At 40.3% G+C, this 8,551-nt stretch overlaps 1 long non-coding RNA gene across 1 annotated transcript; it reads right to left on the reverse strand.

Annotated features, from left to right (window-relative positions):
* Positions 1 to 4,930: 4,930 nt before the first annotated feature.
* On the reverse strand, positions 4,931 to 5,717 carry LOC110914744. Its single transcript, XR_002578550.1, has 2 exons — positions 5,686 to 5,717; positions 4,931 to 5,096 (listed from the first exon to the last, which is right to left on the reverse strand). It is a non-coding gene; the product is annotated as an uncharacterized LOC110914744 (long non-coding RNA).
* Positions 5,718 to 8,551: the final 2,834 nt, after the last annotated feature.

Below are 8,551 nucleotides of genomic sequence, written 5' to 3' on the forward strand. Positions count from 1 at the left end.
CAGCAGAGGAGGTACACGACTTTTTCAGATAAGATTTCAGAATCAGATCAAAATTGTGTGTATCGGGAAATCATACAGACATTCAAATAGACATGAGCTAATTCCAAGTGATTTTCTTTTCTGAGGTCATGTACTAATTTAGTTCTGGACAGAAACAGCTAATGTTTCCAATCTTAAGGATAGAGCCTACCGACACATCATACTAGAGTCAAACTATTTCGATACTGGTCTTACATGAGTCAGCCCTTGACCATAAAGTGAAAATTCATTTCATTTCCCAGTCCAGCCACACTTCCTTTTGAAACTCTTTTTGTATTTTTCAATTTTTCAATGTTTTTGTATTTTTCGATTTTTCAATGTTTTTGTATTTTTCGATTTTTCTCCCCCTAAATTTGTGCATAAATAAAAACTACCTAAGAATAGAAAACTTTATGAACAAATTTACCTACGAAAAGACAAAACATGCTCAATCAGTAAAACGGATCATTTTTAGAAAATCCACAAGCACCCTGAATTTCGAGCTGCTGACAGGTTTGGTGAACAAATCGGCAGCATTTGCATCTGTGTCGATTTGCTCAAGTGTAATCAGACCTCTGTCAAAACAGTCCCGAATAAAATGAACTTTAATATCAATGTGCTTGGTTTTGGAGTGAAAAACAGGATTTCGAACAATTTGTATTGCAGCATCATTATCGCAGTAAATAGTAGTGTTAAGATAAGTCAAACCATAATCCTGCAATTGATGTTGCATCCACACCACTTGAGAGCAAGAAGCAGAAGCAGCAACATACTCAGCTTCAGCTGTGGATATCGCCACTGTTTGTTGTTTCTTGCACTGCCAAGAAATGAGCCGATCACCCAAAAATTGACATCCCGCAGAAGTGGATTTCCTGTCACTGTCAGTACCTCCAAAATTGCTGTCAGAGAAAGCAAACAAGTCAAAATTGGAATCTTTCGGATACCACAGGCCAAACCGAGGTCGGCCTTTAAGGTACCGAAAGATCCGTTTAACAGCAATAAGATGAGAAGTTTTAGGATTAGCCTGATAGCGTGCACAGTTGCAAACAGCAAACATGATATCCGGACGGCTAGCTGTGAGATACATCAATGACCCGATCATGGACCTATATTGACGTTGATTTACAGACTCTCCTTCTTCATCTTCAGTCAATAATGGTCTCTCTGCCATAGGTGTCTCAGCAGGCTTTGCGTCCGTGAACTTGAACTTTGCCAGCACATCATCCACATACTTCCCTTGATGAATCAGAATTCCTTGTGAACTCTGTTTGACTTGTAGACCCAAAAACAGAGTCATCTCCCCCAGAGCACTCATTTCAAACTTTTTCTTCATAACTCTCTCGAATTCCTTGCAAAGATCCTCGCTTGTAGATCCAAAAATGATATCATCAACGTAGATTTGAACCAAGATTTGATCACTTCCTACCCTCTTAATAAACAAAGTCTGGTCTATGGTGCCACGCGTGTACCCATGAGCCAACAGATGCTCTGTCAGTGTGGCATACCAAGCTCGAGGAGCCTGATGTAACCCGTACAACGCCTTGTCTAGCTTATAGGCGTACTCAGGATGATCTGGATGCACAAACCCTGGCGGCTGCTCGACAAAAATTTCCTCCTTCACATCTCCATAGAGAAACGCAGTCTTGACATCCATCTGATAGACATTGAATCCCATGTATGACGCGTAGGCCAAGAAGATCCGGATGGCTTCAAGTCGTGCAACCGGAGCATATACTTCATCATAATCCAGTCCTTCAATTTGCCTGAATCCCTGAACCACCAACCTTGCTTTGTTTCGAACTATGACGCCTGCAGAATCCTGCTTGTTTCGAAATACCCATCGAGTTCCAAGTTTGCGTTTTCCTGCTGGCAACTTGACAAGCTTCCATACTCCAAGTTTTTCAAACTGGTTCAGCTCTTCGTGCATAGCATCTACCCAGCCAGGTTCCTGCAAAGCTATATCAATGGTTTTAGGTTCGATTTGAGAAAGATAACAAGAATATAAGCAACTGTTAATGGTTCCTGATTGACTCCGGGTCAAAATTCCTGCATTTACAGGACCAATCACATTCTCGATTGGGTGATTGCGTTGAACGCTTGTCGGTATAGCCAAATCAGGTACAATTTCTTCATCAGTGGTGGTATTGCTAGACTCCCCCTCATTAGGTGCAATTGTAGTGTGAACTACAGGAGAAGTGACAGTACAATCCTCAGGAATTGGATCAGGAAACAGTGAAGTTCCTGAAACACTGGGTGAAGTACCACTTGTTGAAGCACCTTCAGGGGAGTGCTGGGACATCTGTTGTGGTGAAGGGTGAGGAGTAAAAACTATCCCCGGAGGGTCAACAGTGTGGCTTTTTGATGCGTTTACAGCTTGTTCTTCCATCTGTGCTTCGTCTTCTGTATCTTCAAATGACAATGGTTGTTTGGGAACAGACTCACCTGCAACTGAAACATCACTTGATAAATTATTAAATGATTTAAACAGAGCCGAATAATCATATAACCAATCTGGACCGACTCTAGCGTCCGTAGCATTCTCTTCAAGCCATTCGATGTTGCACGACTCAACAACTTTTCTAGTTACTTTGTTGTATACCCTATAAGCAGAGCCTTTAGCATATCCAACAAAGTAACATTCGTCACCTTTGACTTCAAACTTTCCATTTGAGTCCATTAGTAGTAATACACATGGACAACCAAAAATACGAAAGTGTGAAACCGAAGGTTTACGTCCTTCCAGAATCTCATAAGGGGTTTTCATGTGACGTTTATTTACTAAAGCATGATTCTGGATATAACAAGCCGTGCTAACAGCTTCAGCCCAAAAGAAGCTCGGAAGCTTTGAATCAGCCAGCATAGTACGTGCAGCCTCAATTAGAGTACGATTCCTTCTTTCAGCCACTCCATTTTGTTGTGGAGTGCGAGGCGCACTGAACTGTCGATCGATTCCCTTTTCTATGCAGAATGTATCCAAAGTAGCATTCTTGAATTCTGTCCCATTGTCTGATCGAATAACCTTCACCTTAGTACTCGCTTGATTTTCAGCCAATGTAATGAATTGTTTCACCAGTGCAGCAGTTTCATTTTTGTGACTGAGAAAATACACCCAAGTGTAGCGAGAGTAATCATCGACGATTACCAGACAATAAGCTTTCTTCCCGATACTCAGCACATTCACTGGACCAAAAAGGTCCATGTGAAGTAGTTCGAGTACAGCTTTTGTCGAGGGTACTGGTTTAGACTTATGAGGTTTTCGATGCGCCTTCCCTTTCGCACAAGCAACACACTTTTCCACCAACATGAAATCCTTGATCGGAAGATCTCGTACCAATTGACCTTTAGCTAGACGATTCAGATTTTTCATATTCACGTGCCCGAGTCGACGGTGCCACAATAGACCATCATGCTCTGAAATCTTCGAAAATAAACAAGTGATCTCTTCACACGGCTTCTTGTTCATATCAATGACGTAAGCGTTTCCTTTTCTTTCAGCTGTCATCAAGAACCAGTCTTCTGGAATAACAATCCCAGGCTTCAGAACATGACATCCCTTCTTCGTAAAATGAACTGAATTCCCTCTATCACAAATCTGCGAAATGCTTAACAGATTGTGTTTCAGTTCTGGAACATAATTGACATTTTCAAAGCTGAGAACACCGTTTTGAACAGTTCCTTTGAAAGTGATTCTGCCAGATTCACCTCCCGCAAATGAGACATATCCACCGTTAAATTCTTTGACATTCACAAGTTGGGATAAGTCTCCTGTCATGTGCCTGGAACAGCCACTATCCATGTACCAGAGGCGCACGGTAGTCCTCCACAGCTGTTCCTGCACGAGTAGCGGGATTAGTTAGATTTAGGAACCCAACCCATAGTGGATCTGGGTTTTCCATATGCATCAATATATGTTACTTTTTGCCAAATCAGATTATCTTTATTTAAAAATTTGGATTTATCTCTGTTGACAAAAGAGTTGGCATTCATGTTCGACTGGGCAGCCTTTACCTTTGGTCTCCAGTGTTGATAGGACCAATTAGAACAATAATTATCAAAAACATTTTGGTTGTGTCTTTGAAAAAATTTTTGATTCTGTTGATTTCTTCGTTTGGCTGCATTCCAGTCTAAATCAGAAGGCTTGGTCCTTCGACTGTTATTCTTCATTGCCTCCGTCTTTGAGACATTCATAGGCTTTGAACAACTAGTTCGATTTGATCTATCCTTCTGATTTTTGAAGTCTTTATGCTCAGATGACTTCTTTGGGGGATGGACACAATTTCGTGCAATATGTCCCGCAATTCCACAGTTGAAACAAGTTTGTCGTTTCAATGTGTGGAGTTTCGGGTTTTTCTGAAAATTATTCCTGCTTTGCTTTTCAGGTTTGGCGATTTTTGCTGGCTTTCGTTTAGAGCGATCTGGGTTCACCTGATTTGACGTTTCACAAGCATGTGATGTATGTTGCGATTCAAACACGACTTTCTTACTGTGATTACCTTTTCCTTGAAAATCTGACGATTTGAGATCAGTTTTATTTGGCAAAACATCTGTTGAAGATTTTACGTTCAAATTACCATTTAATTCTATGTCGATGATTTTTGATTCAGTTTCAATTTCAGAAGCATTTGAAATTTCACTAACACATGCTTCTTCAACATGTGTATCAACGGTTTCCAATGGGGTCCCACTAGATTCAACATTAGGGACTCCCACTGAGACCGATTCAGAAGAAGAATCGGGACATTCGTGATTTTCTTGAGAAGAAGTGTCAGTGGTTTCACTGAATGTATCCTGAGGGACCTCACCTGCAACACTATCATCTGACATATTAGAACCATCACATTCACAATTATTAACCGAAGAAAATTCATCACCAGCATTAATGTTCACAGTTTCAACACAAACATCATCAGTCTTGCCCAAAACATCAGGCCCATTACCAGCTAAAGAAAGTAACATGCTAAAAATACTTTGTCCCAAAATAAGATCAGGATTATTTTCATCAAAACAAGGTTTTTGTGAATCAGAATTTAAAACTTGTTCTCCCCCAAGTGTCTCTTCACATTTCACATCAACTTTTTCTGCACATGCAAACGACTGGTTAGGATCAACATTTCCTTTTGAGACAAAATTTATTGAATGACCAGGTTGTTTATCAACAGATTTGTTGTTGATTGATGACTTATCGGTTTTTGGACCGTAAGTCATCTTGCCCTCATTGAGTAACTCCTCTTCCGTGAAAGGCATATAAGTGTAGTTATGATTATATGGAGGAGGAGTTTTTGTGTATCCCAATCCAGCCCCTTTCTTTTCTTTATACTCTAGTTGTATGTCACAAATGTTCTTGACCAAATTACTAGAGGTGTCAAATTTTTTGATATTGATTTCATTTATCTGATATTTGACTCTCAAGTCCTCTAATTCTTTGGTCAGGTCGTTAATTGTGGCTAGAGCATCTAAGAAATTACAGTTTTTAGCACTGAGGTCTTCTTTTAGCTGAACTATATCTTTTCTTTGGGCCTCAATTTTTTCTTTGTAAAGTTTTTCATTTTTGGCCAAAGTAAAGTTTTTATTCTTAAGATCTTGATAATCTTGAATAAGTTCAGCATTATGTATTCTATAAGCCTCAACTCTTTCTCTGCATTCAGTAGTACAGAAAATAGAACGTACCTCTTCAGCAGTGAGTCCATGAACAGGAGCTGTCAGGATTTTGGTCATGAATGCAAAGTTCTCAGCTTGAGGCTCAGCATCTGGCAAAGAGTCCTTTTCATCTGAAGTCATGAATGCTATGTTTTGAGCAGCACTCTGGTTTTCTGGTTGTGAGATGTTCAGACGTTGAATTTCATCATCCCAATTGAAATCTGCACTTGGTTGAACAACAAGGGCTGAACTCTGAGTTCCTTCACCAGCAACAGTAGAGTCGTTTGTCGTCACAAGAGCCCTTTCAGGATTTGGAGGAGCAGGATGCGCAGGAGTAAAGTCTTTGTTGTTGTTGGGCTTAGGACAGTTTCTTGCCAAATGACCTTGCTCATGGCAGTTGTAGCAGCGTAACTTCATTGGAACATTTGCAGAGTTTGAGAAAGCAGATCCCCATCTATTTCTGCCAGTCTTATTTGCAAATCTTTGTGCTCTGAATGCTGCCATTGCCATTTGCCAGGTGATGTCCATCTCCTCCACATCTTCAGGATGATACTGAAATAGATCATTCAACGACCAGCTAGGAGGTTGTATTTTACCTGCAACAAAAGCATTCAAACAATTTATCACAGAAGCAGCGACCTCCAGATTCTCTTTCGATTGCTGAGAAAAGAAGGCGATGAGCTCAGATTTTGCTGAAGTAGGTGTGGCAATTTTTGCTGCAGGCGATGAGGAGCTTGAGCTAGAGTAATGCACAGTAGTGGTTGACCCAGATGTAGCCTTTTTCGATCCATTCTGTGAAATCAGTGCAGTGTTGTCATTGCTTGGATTGGTGGAAGAAACAGAAATGCCAGCGGCTAACAAACTGGACTTGTGATTATTCTCCCGTTGCTTGTCATCAAGCTCACATGCTTTGATGTGTGAAATCATTTCAGTCAAGGTGCATCTTGCGAGATCTTTGGTCCGCTTGATCATAGCAACGTGATTATCCCAACTCTTAGGCAAAGCATTCAGAAGTTGTCGATTCTGAGCAGCCCTTGAAGGAAGTATTTCTTCTAGATCCATTTGAGTAATGATCTTTGAGAATCGCTGAATCTGATTCTCAATGGTTTCACCATAGACGTAGTTGAAATTATTGAAGTTTTGCCTCAACAGGTTCCTTCTACTTTCCCTCATGTCTTCATTCCCTTCGTATACATCGATCAATGCTTCCCATAGTTCTTTGGCTGATTTGCAAGTGCGAAATCCCATAGCAATGTCTGACCCCAGTCCCATAGTCAAGTATGCGATTGCTCGATTATCTTCTTCGACAATAGCGTAATCTTCGTCAGTATATTCAGCACGAGGTTTCTTGACTTTGACTCCAGGGTTCGTCTCCCTCTCATACATGATTTCTCTAGGACCTCTTTCAATAACCCTCCAAAGCTTGGGCTCCTTAAACTTGATGTGTTGCTCAAAACGCCACTTCCATTCAGGAAAGTCATTAGCATCTAAGAGCCTAGGAATACGAGAGCTGGTTCCAATTTTTGAGTCCAACTCTTGCTGAGCGTTTGTGACAGCTAGGTCATTAACAGTTGACATGTTTGCTTAGAGTTAATTAATTATATTAATTAAGGTCCAACAGTCCAATAGTCAACAGTCCAAAAGTTCAACAGTTCAACAGTCCAAAACACGAGTTTCTGTTTGACGTTGCGAGTCGTAAACGGGGTTGCGAGTCAATTTCCTGAGGTTGCGAGTCGAAATTGACAAGGTTGCGAGTCAAAACTTCAGTGATTGCGAGTCGTAACAAAACCGAATGAGCCGAAACCACGGTTGCGAGTGGAGACCAATCCTTTGGTTGCGAGTCGTAACTGAGGCAGAATGAACCGAAACCAGCAGAGGTTGCGAGTCGTAACTGAAGCAGAATGAACCGAAACCAGCAGAGGTTGCGAGTCGTAACTGAAACGTGATGAGCCGCAACTGGGTGATTGCGAGTCGTAACCTGCAAAACAATAAGTGATAAGAACTGTTCACTCGCAATCCCGACTTTTCAGCAATTTCCAAAATTCAAAGATATTGTAATCTTTGAATCTGTTGCACCAAATTCCCGAAAAATCAGCAAACACCAAGACTGAAATCAACAAACCAAATTCAGTGATTTTTTCGATAAATCTGTCAAGAACAATTGATAAAAAATCTGCAAAACACTCACAAAACCGGATCAGTAATATATGCAATTTCTTGAATCCGATTGATATCAAAACCGAGCCCTTGAATGGCTTCAATGGCTCTGATACCAATTGTAAAACCCGTGAGAATCTCAATGATATCAATCTAAACCTTGTGAGAGCGCGGAAATCAAACACAAGGTGATTCAAGAACTAATATTAAGATCAAACAATAAGCAATAAATAAGAAACAAACCGAAACTTGCATTCAAAGATAATCAATGACTGATACAAGATCTCGGGGATGGAACTCGGTTCCAATGCTTTGTGTCGCCTGCCTTCTACTCGCAATCAACAACTCCTAATCTAAAGATTAGGGTTGTTTATATACTAAACACATTGGACCGAAAACAACCTAGGCCCATGCGACACCTATCTAGCCCAAACCACAATGATAAACCCAAAACATAATAAACTAATTACATGATCAATCCCTAACCATTGTTAACCTACATGAATAAACCTTCAGGTTCCAACAAGTTTTACTTGTGGTTATCCCGATTGAAGGTTAGGATCCTAACTTGGATCCTCAGGTATGATCATTGACTATTTTGATTATACTCATTATCCTAACCGACCCTTATACTTAGACAACCAAACCTATGATCCTTGAACTAAAAAAACTTTGAATATTTTCAATATCAGGATATTTGATCTAGGATCATATCCTAAATTTATTAAAACATATTTTC

The sequence above is a fragment of the Helianthus annuus genome, chromosome 3 (assembly GCF_002127325.2).
Source record: "Helianthus annuus cultivar XRQ/B chromosome 3, HanXRQr2.0-SUNRISE, whole genome shotgun sequence".
Taxonomy (NCBI): domain Eukaryota; kingdom Viridiplantae; phylum Streptophyta; class Magnoliopsida; order Asterales; family Asteraceae; genus Helianthus; species Helianthus annuus.